The 13,402-nt window shown below is 41.3% G+C and overlaps 1 protein-coding gene across 2 annotated transcripts in view; it reads right to left on the reverse strand.

Moving 5' to 3' along the window:
- The window catches only part of KCNH8 (potassium voltage-gated channel subfamily H member 8), a 149,450-nt gene that overhangs the window by 20,650 nt on the left and 115,398 nt on the right, over positions 1–13,402 (reverse strand). The gene's annotated exons all lie outside the window — the stretch shown is intronic.

Here is a 13,402-nt window from a genome sequence, read left to right on the forward strand (position 1 = left end):
TTTTGTCACCTTCTGCCTCTTAGTGTATTTAAATATAAGATCCATTAATTGTGAGAGGACCTGCAGAGATGCCCTGATTTCTTATCACTTTAATACTTTTTAAAGGATGCTAGGAACAGGCTTTGCTTAACCCTAAATAAGGAGGTCAACAAGGAGGAGATAGAAATGTTTTGATCAAAAGAGAAAAGCAGGCTTTGATTTTTCTGATCACAGGAATCGGTCTATTGATTCTAGAAGAAAAGTGTGAGAGACAGACCAAATAAACACAAAGCAACAACATTATCAAACCTTTGCATAGATCTTCAATCACCAGCTTGTGTTATTTAACTCAAATGTGTGACTCCACAGCAGGGTGGAAAACTAAAACCCAGAGATGATTCAGCGGTAATTCAGTTTTCACCAGGCTCATACCTTCTTCCATGTGACACCATTGTGGTATTGAGAACTAAAGCAATCACCAGTATCTTGGTCCACACTGACAGTGATAAAATATGTTAGGGAGAATGAGCATGTGTGTTTATGTGAGTGTGTGCTAGTTCTGGGGTGATCCTGAAAAAGTGGGAGCAGCTATTTTGTGAATGGCCATGCATTTGCAACAGTCCATTTTGTGACCCCCATATCCTTTTCTTTAAAAACATCCTTGAAAGGTTGAGAACCCTGTTATGGAATGAACTAGTATAATGGCAATGCTCATCCTTTCTAGTTCTCTACAGATAAAATGGGGTGGGGGTGGGGAGAGAAATCTGTATGACATATTTTTTAATTATTCTATCTTTAATATTAAAGAGTACTCAAATTATATTATTCTGCCCTTCGACGGCCATATTGGACAGAGCTATGCATTCATTTTGAAACAGCTTCGCTCATTTCTTATTGCATTAAAAGGTAAAAGTCCTCTGATAGTCGAGTCGCAGACGACTCTGGGGTTGCGGCGCTCATCTTGCTTTACAGGCCAAGGGAGCCGGCGTTTGTCTGCAGACAGTTTTTCCAGGTCATGTGGCCAGCATGACTAAGCCGCTTCCAGAGCAGCACACAGAAACACCGTTTACCTTCCCACCGGAGTGGTACCTATTTATCTACTTGCACTTTTTTTGCGTGCTTTCAAACTGCTAGGTTGGCAGTAGCTGGGACTGAGCAATGGGAGCTCACCTCATCATGGGGATTCAAACCTCCAACCTTCTGATTGGCAAGCCCAAGAGGCAAAGTGGTTTAGACCATAGTGCCACCCACATCCCCTTCTCTTATTGCATTACTATGTATAAAAAAACCCTCCCAAGTATTACCCTCTGTTCTCATTCATTTGATTTGAAAGAGCTTTGGCTGGTCATCTTGATGTTGTATTCAGACCAAAAGAAAATGTGGATATATCACAAAGAAGGACATTTAAACCTTTTCATATGCACTGAATTAGTTGTTCTATGTTTTGTATGTCTGCTAATTTGGGGTGGGGGTTTGCAAAAACACTAACCCAGCCTATGAACTGGATTTCCACTCAAATTGGAATGGTAATATGCTTAGTATTAAGAAGTACAAAATTCTGTTTGTGAATGTGGGCAATATGAATGTAGATCAAATGTCATATGCTTTGTTCCTAGGGATTTTTCTGTGTGGTAATGGAAAATATGTGAGCATATAACAAGGGATTACTGTATCACCTAAAAGCTTAGTGACTCATACATGTTCATCTCTCTCTACTTTCCTTTGAGCGGGAGGATATATGTTTTATTTTTGAATGAAATATGTAAATCCCCAAATTGCATCCTACTGAGACAAATGCGATCTGAAGGACCTCTTAGGTTAGCTATAATTGTTACTGTAACTAAACTCAATAATTGAATATAACATTCCCAAGACAATTTTCTAGTCCAACATCTCCTGAATTTTAATTTTTCACTTCATCAGCTTGCTCAGCTTCTGTTCAGTTTGATCGCATTTTATGTATCTCTGGCGGACGAGGGAACTCCTAAATATTCGAGCACTTCCCTTAGTGCCAGCAGAAAAAGTAGTTTAAGTAACAAATGAAAAAACATGTTTCTTCTGCTTCTGAGCTGACAGTATTCATTGTATTTTTACAGGGATAGAAAAGTTAGGTCCCACAGAAATACAGTTGTGAATGTATGGAAATTTTACTGGAATGGCGCCCCCCTCCTCACTGCTGCATGCACATAGACTCTTGCTCATCACCTCACACAAGCCATCACTGTCACTGAACAGGGGTATTTGTATCCATCCACCTCCCCATCTCGCATTCAAGGTTCAGGCGGGATTGGAGAGGCAGGGAAAGTTGGATAGAAACACACATCTTTATATGTAAGGTAAGGTTTATATGGAGCTTATATTGGGATGCAGATGGCGCTGTGGTCTAAACCATGAGCCTTATCGGAAGGTTGGTAGTTTGAATCCCCATGACGGGGTGAGCACCTGTTGCTCTGTCCCAGGTCCTGCCAACCTAGCAATTCGAAAGTGCGCCAGTGCAAGTAGATAAATAGGTACCACTGTGGTGGGAAGGTAAATGGCATTTCTGTGCGCTCTGGGCTTACGTCACGTTGCGCCAGAAGCGGTTTAGTCATGCTGGCCACATGACCCGGAAAACTGTCTGTGGACAAACTCCGGCTCCCTCATCCTGGAAGTGAGATGAGCACCGCAACCCCATAGTCTCCTTTGATTGGACTTAACTGTCCAGGGGTCCTTTGCCTTTAGCTTTTTTACCTTACATGAAGCTATAAGGGCTCAACAAGACCTGATATGGGATATACATATGATGATTAGGCTCTCCTATGCTTTATTCTTTTCTTTTCTTTTTTAAATCAACCAACCATGTGAGGCTGCTTGCTTATTTATTTAACCAGCCATTTCTGACCTATCCTTCTCCATATAATCCCAGGAAGGATTACAGTACAATAAAACACTAAAACAACCCTACAATAAATGGTTCAACACAGAACATAAAAAATATAACCTACCCATAAAAAATACCCAGGGAGCCACAACCTGGGATGCTCACTTTCAGGCACAATGTTACTCCTACTATTCCCCACAAAGCCCAAGCAGATGGATGACTTTTCACCTGGCACTGAATCGATAAAAAGTATCCTTGCCTTCTGTGGCATTCCCCTGATCTAAATTGCACCCATTTGAAATAGTTATTAGCTCCATCTGGGGTATGAGGGGGGAAAGAGACAGCTACTGACATTGTACACATCCCTGCCAATCCACGTCACGTTCTACCCCCCACCCACACACCGGGCAACATAACTAACAGCAGGCTAAAGTTGTGATTTAGGTAAGGTAAAGGGTTAAAGCACTCTCTTCCCAGGGCTGCCTCTCTGATCAAATTAGAAGCCCCAAGCAGCTGCTTGCATAGTAACAAAAATAAAAAAGTAGAAATGAAACAAAATGAAGCCTATGCTAGTAATATATCTCCTGCGTCGTGTCTAGTTTGGTTCTAAAGGAGACATTTATATAGATGGTTTAGTGAAGATTAAAAGCAAAGCAATAAAATTGGATTCCAAACAAGCATGGCTATTTAAAAAAGAGCTGTTGCAACACTCAGTAGTTTTGGCATCACAGTCAAGTCAATAATTTTGCAGTATAAAGTAAGCTGCAGCAGAAGGGGGGTCCAATGCCAATAATTTTGGTGGGAAATGGTCCAGCGGTAGATCCTGAATACATTTAATGGATTGCACCATCTGTGGTACAATTTGCAAGTTGAACACAAATGTGTATATTGAAGCCATGTCATATTTTTGCATAGGGTTGTTACACTAACAGGGTATGTATGTATGTATGTGTGTGTGTGTGTGTGTATGTATGTATATGTATACACCACAGCTGTGGTAGAAGCAATTTTTAGTAGCGGGCAGAAGTGTCCAAAGCTTTCCCTGTCAGCCATTGTTCCCAGTCAAATTTTCCACAGCACTTCCTGCTGCTAAGCTCTTGATTCATACATCTGGGACTCTGTGGGCAGAGGGGGAGCAGTTTGGGCAGAGAGCTGAGCTGAAAAGCAGTCAGTGAGACCAGGTTTAATTACTCTCCCTCTGGTTTTCCATTCATAGTGCACTTTAATGCACTTTTAGGCCCTCCAAGTGTCCCTATTTTCCAGGGACGTCACTGATTTAGAGAAGCTGTCCCGGTTTCTGATTTGATCCCAAAATGACCCACTTTTCCTTAGCATGTCTCTGTTTTCATTGGAGAAATGTTGGAAGGTATGGAGTTATCTGACCCCCACCCCAAACCATCTGAAGGCAATCCTGTATAGGGAAGTGTTTTTAAAAAAATGTTTAATGTTTTATTATGTTTTTATGTGTGTTGGAAGCTGCCCAGAATGGCTGAGGCAACCCAGGATAAGATGTGTGGGGTAAAAATAGTAAAATCATCATTATGGAATGGGATGTCCTTATTTTCGCTGGAAAAATGTTGGAGGGTATGCACTTTTCTTTAAAGAAAAATGGTGTTAGCCCTTCATTACATGCAATGCATAGTGTGTCCCTAAAATACATCACATACAAGTCTAACCAAACATATATCAAAATTCCAAATGCTTTAAAGCAGTGCTTTCAAAACTTGGGTCCCTAGCTGCTTTTGGACTACAATTCCCACCATCCCTGACCACTGCTAGCTAATTGGGGGAATGGGGACATTTTGGCAACTACTGGTCTCTCCATTCGTAGAGATCAAGGATTCATAGCAGCTGGGTGTTGGAACTTCTAATCCAGTGCAGCAGTCAATAAGTATGGCTTCCTGCTAGTTGGGACAATTTATATACCAACCTATACAAGTTTATATACCAACCAATACAAGTTGTCATAAGTGAAAAGAACCCAATACTATCAACTGTTGCACAACACTGGGAAAGTCTAGGACTTAACTGCATTTCAGAAGATAATAGTTATGTTTGGATGTAATTCTAAACCATAGTTGATAGCTATGTTAATGAGTCTTGGGTTCACATGGTTCCTTCTTCCCCTCTTCTCCTCCAGTGCAGCAACAAGGAAGACGGGAAGAATTCACTTTTGTTTTCAGCTAACCACAGTTTACTGTTTTGTGTGAACCAGGACAAACTATGGTTAGGTGAGGGAGAAATTTGATTCTGTTTGCATTTAAAGACAAACTTATGAAATTCACAGTTTTAAAAAAAAATAGAAAAGGGGGAAGCAAATGGCTGTTTAACAAACTGTGATGTCGATAGAGCTGCTTTGTCTCAAAGACAAAGGTATTAGCTCTTTCAAACTAAAAACCACAGTGCAACTGGGATTCTCTTGGACTTCTGAGTCATTTGTAACTTGCTACAGGCAACCAGGCAAGTGGCTGATTACAAGCTTGCCCTCATGACCTTTGGTTTCATAATCCCATGATTTTTGTTGTAAAACTTGTGCATAGGACTGCAACTCCTCCTTTTGAGTCTGTATGTTCTAGCTCTTCCAGGGCTACTATGATCAGAACAGAACCCGTGTTTAGATTTAACACACACACCCCTCACTCTCACACACAAATGCCTGTTGAACCTAAGATGGTTTTTCTGGCCAAAAGGCTACTTGGCTCAGTGCTTTATAACCTCCTTGCACCACATTTTAAAAACACAGATAAGCCGCTTTGCTGGACTATGGATCTCCACCCCCCTCGTCCAAACATGTAACCCTCTGGCTAAGCTTTATAATCTGATGCCTCATGTAATAATCCTAGGAAGCGAGGTGAATGAGGAGGGAGAGAGTTCAAAATGGTTTAAAAGCTAAAATTAATAGTTGAGCTTTGTCCCTCTTTCAGTCACCACAAAGCCTAGGGTTGCAAACTCTTGAACTAGCATATTTAGTAGCATATCTTTAACAACAACGAGGAGGCGATGTAATTTAGCTTGCTATTACAGTACAGAACACTTTCATTTTTTATTTATGTGTATCAAACATCTGTTTTAAAAGCTGGCCAGATAGATTCCGCCCTCCTCTGCTGCCCAGCCAACCTAGAGAGAATAAAATAATTACAAGGAAGTATTGGGGGGAAGAGTCCTGCACAAAATTTGTATACCTACTAAACAGTAGGTTAGCTAAGTTACACACTTATCCAAATTTTGATTTGCAGTCCTCCAAATTATGCATAAAAAGGAACCTATTAGTTAAAAAACAACTTACAAAAATGCTTTGCATCAGGACAAATTGCTTGCAAAAAAAATATGTGTACAGTAGTCAAAAGTGCATACAAAAAGAACCGTCTATTAGGAGAAATTAGCACTAAAATGCTGAAGAATTTTCATGGCGATTAAAAATATAATTAAAAAATACTGCAGAAATGTGGAGAACTGGATTTTAGACTGGAAAAATGAGAAAGCAAGAGAACCAGAATCAACCCATTCCTAGTCATAGTCTACAGTGAAAGTCCCATGCAGGATCAGAGTTCTGGATTTCAGCCTATACCAAGCATCAGTCACACAGCTACATCTTCAAAGTGAAAGAATCCCACTTGCAACCAATGAGATTTGTACACACATTATTCTATATGCAATGTGAGAACCATTCAAAGGACCTTTCTTTTCCTCTTGGCTATATAATACTTATTATTTTCAATTTGCAAATATTTGGTTTTGTCAGTGCTGGGCAGGATGGAACACATGAGTGCTATTTTTAGTGCTTTGTAGGAAAAGCATTCCTGCTAATTATACATCCTGTCTGCAGTGACAGATCTCTACATATTCAAGCAAGCCATCTTTCTCTCCACGATGTGACACATATTGATAGTACCTCACTGAACCAAAAGGAGAGAAGTCATGCTTCCCTCAGAGGTTTTCATCTTCCTTTGGGACTTCATTAAAGTTTGTGGAATGCACAGAAGACCTCTGAGTGACTCAGGCTGCTACAACGCTTGGTGTTAAGAGATGAATCAAATCTCACTGCGGCTACAGGGGAAAGGTGTTATCATTCTGTTTCTGGGGGCACAGTAGTAATCTCACTTGGCGTCATTTAGCAAATGAGTTCATGGTTGTGCTATCACATCCCACGGCAAAACCAGAAAGAGCCAACAATGAGCTCTCTCAAAACTTACTTCAAATCTTGCCATAGGCTTAAACTTACTTTAACTTTTCTTTTGCAGTAAGCTCTCATCGCAAATACTCTATCCGTGCCATCTCTACTCCTTCCAGTTTAGTACTTAAATATATAAGGACCTTACCCTTTTCTATTGTGCCACATGAACAGCTATGAAGCCAATGATTCACAAGGAATGGGGTTGTTCCTAACCTTGTCCATGTCTTCTTCTTAGCAGGTCCTCACTGCTGGGAGCAGGACTACATAAGAGGAGAGTGACCCAAGAACTCTTGGGTGCAGCAAAGTGAGTTGTCTCCGTTCCCTGACAATGGCTGAATGTATTGCAGTGGGTTCGATGCAGAAGCAGAGTATGCATGTTAGTATAGCCTGACACATGGGAAGGGAGGTTTCTAGTACAGTATAGTATTACCTAACGGGTGGCCTGTGTTCATTCCTCCAAAGGCTACATCTCTGAAGGACCAAACAGGAAGGGAAGAAAAGCTGTGGTAAAGTGAACAAATAATGGATCCCTCCCCAAAGTATGTAGAAGATGCAACTATTTTATTTGAATTCTTTTCTCACTGGCTAAAGGAGTAGCAAAGATTAATTTAATGACAGCATTTGGAACTTATATGCATCAGCAGAAGTTGGGCCAAGGAGGTGATCAATGCCTTTTTATGAGACGGGGTGGTCCCTGGCTGTTTGAAGGAGGCAGTGGTAAAACCACTCCTTAAGAAACCTCCCCTGGATTTGGAAAACCTAACTATCTACCGGCCAGTTGCTAATCCTCCTTTCCTGACCAAGGTTCTGGAGCGAGTGGTCGCAGACCAGATCCAGGCGCTTTTGGAAGAAACTGATTTTCTGGATCCATTTCAATCAGGGTTGAGAGAGACAAATGAAAGGTGGGATTGAGGAACAGGAAGTAGGAAGTGAGGTCAGCAACCCTGAGAATATCAGTCTAGAATAGAGTTTCACAAACTTGGGTCTCCAACTTTTTTGGACTACAACTCCCATCATCCCTAGCTAGCAGGATGAGATGGAGACCCAAGTTTGGAAGACCCTGATCTAGCATCTGAGGAAAGGTCAGAAAGCTGGTCTTGGGAGTTCGGAGGTTCTGTGTCATCCCCATCAGCCTTACTACAGCTGCATTGCATCCAAACACTTGCAATGGAGAATGTATAGTCTCGCCACAACAAAGGCCTGACCAACAACCAGCACACAGTGACATATCCAAAGAGTGGGTGGCACAGGTCACTCCCAAAATAAAATTCCAGGTGCAGCTCTCAAATGTAACTAGGATATATGCCATTCAGGAAAAACAGAAACCAATAATGTTAGTGTTAAATCAATTTGCCACTCTACCAGCAATCCATGTAAAGAATGCAGGGTGGATGTTAACAAGGTTTCCTAAGCTGTCATGTAACTGCATTTAAGCAATCTGCAAATGACAGAGAAGCACCAATGGAAGCCTTTAATAAAGACAAAATAAACAATAATAATAAACAATAATAAACAAAATAAAAGAAAGCATTGTGTTGGCAAAGCACATACAGGCTTAGTTTAAAGGAATGATATAGACGCTTGTTTGTGCATGCAACTGAGAGAAAGAGATGTTCTTTTTTGCAGTCTTGAACTATCCCAATAATCCACAGGGAAAAAAGCACAATAACAGTGCTAGACTATAGGTACACACCTCACCAGCTTCAGATAACACTGCCAACCACTTGGGCATTGATGTTGCTGCCAGCGTCATCAGGGTCCCTTGAAGCATTCAATTCATGTTGCCATTTTTGTTACTCTTCCCCAAGAGGCTGATACCAAATAATCTCTCTGTTACTTTCCATCTTTTCTTACCTTTCTAGGCATATTAAAATCTACCTATCTAAACCAGCACACTCACAAGAGGAATGCTTGCAATCTCAGCTGAGCTTCCCAAAAAAGACATCTAACTTACTGCTCGTTCACCAGTACGTGGTAACAAATACTTTATGTAACTGTCAACATTCAACAGATTTCAGATTTTCAGTGTTAACCTGCATAGTCCTCTGAAATTTTCTTAGTTTGCAATCCCTCTCTCACTTACCTGGAGTAAGTTCCATTGAACTCAATGGGGCTTACTTCTGAGGTACTGGATTGCACAGCACATATGTGCTTATTTTTCGTGGAGAGAGATAATCTCCCTATCACAAAAACTACAAAGATCTCCTTTTGGATTGGGAGGAAAATGAAATAAAAAGAAACTCAAGCCCCAACACAATTACTGAATGTGAATTTGCCAAAATTCTCTTATTTTTCGTGTAAAGGAAAGATTACCTATGTTGGACCAAAACACTGGCAAAGAAAAGATCAATTCAATTCTTAATGAGGAAAACCACCATAAATAGCTTATAGGTTTTATACATATCCAGTGAAAAGTTATGCACACAACTAGATATTATATGTACGTGGTGAACAATTGCTAAATAATCTAACCTCTTTTGAGGGTTGTCATAAAAACTCCGAGCCATAAGATTGGTGATTAAATGTGACGACCATTAATGAGATGGCTTTTTTCCAAGTACTCATTAGATAATCGGTGTCACAGAATATTCTTCATACACTCTCGTCAGTATCTACATGGAAGTTAACGTGCCCTGTATTGCTGATCAGGAGTTCTCAAATTTTGCTTACTCATGAAATCTCAACAAATATAGCCAAGTGCATCTGGCAGCACTCATTTTTGTCTTTCATGCGAGTAGGGGTTGATCCAAAGAAACAGGAGGAAATAATAAAGTTCATGCAAGGCCATTCTATGATTTAAGGTTCCTGGGGGAGCAGTCCTAGGAAGCAGAAAAGCTGAATAGTTTTCTTACACTGCACTAGCATATGTAAAGAAAAGAAAAAGTGCAACAAGAAGTGCCAATAAGGGTGGTGCTTTGCCTTTTGGATCAAACGAGAAAGTCATCAGGAAAAAGGACCACACTCCTCTCTGCCCATATCTTCTGAGGCATCCCCCTTCAAAATGGACTCAAAGCACTTGCTCCAGGGTGCAAACTGGTGGAAAATATTTGGAGAAAATGCAATAAAATTGCCTTGTTTGGGGAGTTTTGCAAATCAATTTAACATTGAATTCTACAATGTATACAATTTAGAGTGCAATCCTATACATGTCTACTCAGTTCAATTAAGTTTATTACTAAATAAGTAAAAATAGGCTGCATGAGTTCTTCTCTTGGAATAATATTAATAATACACCGGGTAGCAATTGTCTCTGCTGTTGACTGTTCTTTTTGTATGCGTACTAAGGAAGTAGTATTAAGAGTCAGATTTAGGAGTAGAGAAGAAGCAGAAATACTATGTTGACTATCCATTAGAACTCTACTGTTTACTGCAGAACACTAGATAGACAGATTGTTCTAGTTTTATTAAATATTGAAGTAATCGTAGGTGGATTTCCAATTCTTAGGGTTCTTGTGCCATTACACCAAAGGTGACCAAACTTTTTTCAAAGAGGGCCAGATTTGATGAAGTGAACATGCGTGAGGTGAGGGCCGACCAAAGTTGCTGAGATTTTTTTAGGATTTTACCCCAGAACATATACTGCCATGGAGGTTGGATTAAATTGACTGGCGGGCTGAATTAGGCCCCCAAAATGGACTTTGGACGCTGTCCTCCCCATTCATACAACTGCAAATAAGATGAAACAGTTTATTTAGCCCCTTTAAAAAATAACCAGTTGTCCTCACTTGTCATTTCCTATTATATACGCTGGGAACGTCCACTGGGGCATGTCTGCTCCTGGATGCACCATATATGAACCAGTAGAGGTCAATGGGGTTGCTTATCTGCCCTTCCAAGGTTGAGCATCAATGCTGGTTCCTTAGAGGGTTGAAGGGCAGAGCTCTCAGCATGGTGTGAGCACAGTGACAGAGCCAATCCTCCACTCCTGCCACCATTCCTGCACTGTGCCAAACTCCCTGAGCCTCTCAGGAACCAGCAGCAATGCTTGGTGTTGGGAGCTGTGTGCAAAATTCTCCACCCTATTTTTTTGGAAGAGACAGCTTTCATTGAATTTTTCCAAGGGGAGGAAAATATATCTAACAATTTCACAGGGGTTGGACTCATCACAAGCAGTAGTAGCAGCCCAGCTTCCTTCTTTCCCCCCTAAATATTTTTTTATTTTTTTAGGGAGCTATCACGGCAAGTAGCAGCAACAACAATTATCCTGCCAATCTGCTCACCATTCTGAATCATTCATGATGGCCCAGATTTAGTATCATTCCAGGTCATTGGAGCAGGATTGGAAAATGGCATTCGCCATAAAGAAATGGTGAATATATTCTGGGAAAATTTCAGGTGTGTGTATGTAATAAACAGGAGGTGGGGTTGAATTAAGAGCATCTCCTGAACCATGTCTTCTGAGAAATTTCAGCTCAATATCAGCAAATCATATTGATGTATAGTCACTTTGTGTTGCTTCACACACCACGGTTTTTATGGGCACACATTACAGTTTTCATGGGCACACATTAAAGGTTAAGGGACCCCTGACCAGTAGGTCTAGTCGTGGCCGACTCTGGGGTTGAGGCGCTCATCTCGCTTTCTTGGCCGAGGGAGCCGGCGTACAGCTTCCGGGTCATGTGGCCAGCATGACTAAGCCGCTTCTGGTGAACTAGAGCAGCACACGGAAATGCCGTTAACTTCCCGCTGGAGTGGTACCTATTTATCTACTTGCACTTTGATGTGCTTTCAAACTGCTAGGTTGGCAGGAGCAGGGACTGAGCAATGGGAGCTCACCCCGTCGCAGGGATTTGAACCGCTGACGTTCTGATCGGCAAGTCCTAGGCTCTGTGGTTTAACCCACAGCACCACCCGCCTCCTAAACCATGATGTCTGCAGCATATACAGGTGTGTTTGCAGTGCACACATATTTTCCTCAGCTCATATATACCATGAAAACATACTACGGAAATCTGTTTGTGGCTTTCAGTTTAGCAGGTGTCAAACAGAGGTCTTTAATGTGTCCCCTGTTAAAAGTGTAACATGCGAAGCATCCCACAGGTGTTGATCTAGCCAATTAGTTTATGCAAATACGTTCTCAGCTACAAATGCCTGAGGGGAACCCAAACAACAGGAAACTTCACAAAAATCTAATTAAAGTTCAGCATAGATAGCTCCGATAACTTTGCTCTCATATCAGGACACCTTGGCCTTGCAACAAATCTGTGAGCTAGGTCGTCGTTACTTACTTATGCAATTTAGTGACTAATTTCTGATTACTCATGGTTAGGGTTATGCTGTATTGAATTCAGTGGGGCTTATTCCCAGGTAAGTGGAATTAGGATTGCAGCCTAATCACTGGCGGAGGAAGGGGTGTGTGTTGGGTGCAGCTTGCCCTGGGTGTCATCCCTGAGGGGGTGACATCACCGCCCTGCCCCCCTAGGACGCTCGTCATGGGCAGCACCCTCCTGGGATGCTCGCCCCGCCCCTGTGGCCAGCTAGCCCTGCCCCCGGGTGCACAGCATGTGTGCCTCTCTGGGTGCCAGAGCAGCTAGCTCCGTCTCTGAGCCTAAGTGGTATCTTATGGGGAAGAGCAATTACTTTCTATGCCAGTGTCACAATTCCATGGGGATGGATGACACTGGCATTTGAGATAGTCATGAAATCATGACATCTGCCCCACCCACACACTCTAGCTGTTTGAGATTTACCAAAGAGGCAAGAATAAAGCCACAGAAGCAGAAAGACACATTGTTCTCAGAGCCAACCTTGAGATGTTCACTATATTAAGGACTATGTGGGGTAGGGTGGGGAAAACTGTACCAAGTTTTTCTCCCCAAAAAAGCACAATGTGAAGAAAGCACAATTTATAGGATGTGCAGATAGGAGCGTTCCAAATATTTCACGGCATGAATTGACAGGTTCTAGTGCATTAGAAAAATGGTTGTATTATTCCTTGGGAGCTAGGAAGAAATCTCTAAGATCTAGGGATTGCAGTGTTTGGTTTCATTAGATGAAAAATAAAAGGCATGCATACAACTCTTGAACTTTTGATGCATGGCTTTTCTCTGCCTAGTGGGTTTTATTCACTGTTGTAGTTCATATACCTTAGCTCTGAAAATAAGCCCATTAATGATCATGTGTGGAGAACTCTCAACAGACTCCTGGTCTTTTAGGGCTTGTGTAGTTCAGTTTACCTTAACAGCCATCATAAATTGCAATTCTCCCTTGTGTATGTACGTTGGCAACATTTTCTTGTATTAAAAACTGAAACAACTCTCTGAACTATATTAAATTGCAGCGAGAATTAACTCTTACTTAGGATGTAAAATAGAAATGGCTTAATGTTAGTTTGGATTAAGGTTTAGCAGGACTAGCAAATATTTGAAAATATAAGCACACAAGGACAA

The sequence above is a fragment of the Podarcis tiliguerta genome, assembly GCF_965153285.1.
Source record: "Podarcis tiliguerta genome assembly, chromosome: 12".
Lineage (NCBI taxonomy): Eukaryota > Metazoa > Chordata > Lepidosauria > Squamata > Lacertidae > Podarcis > Podarcis tiliguerta.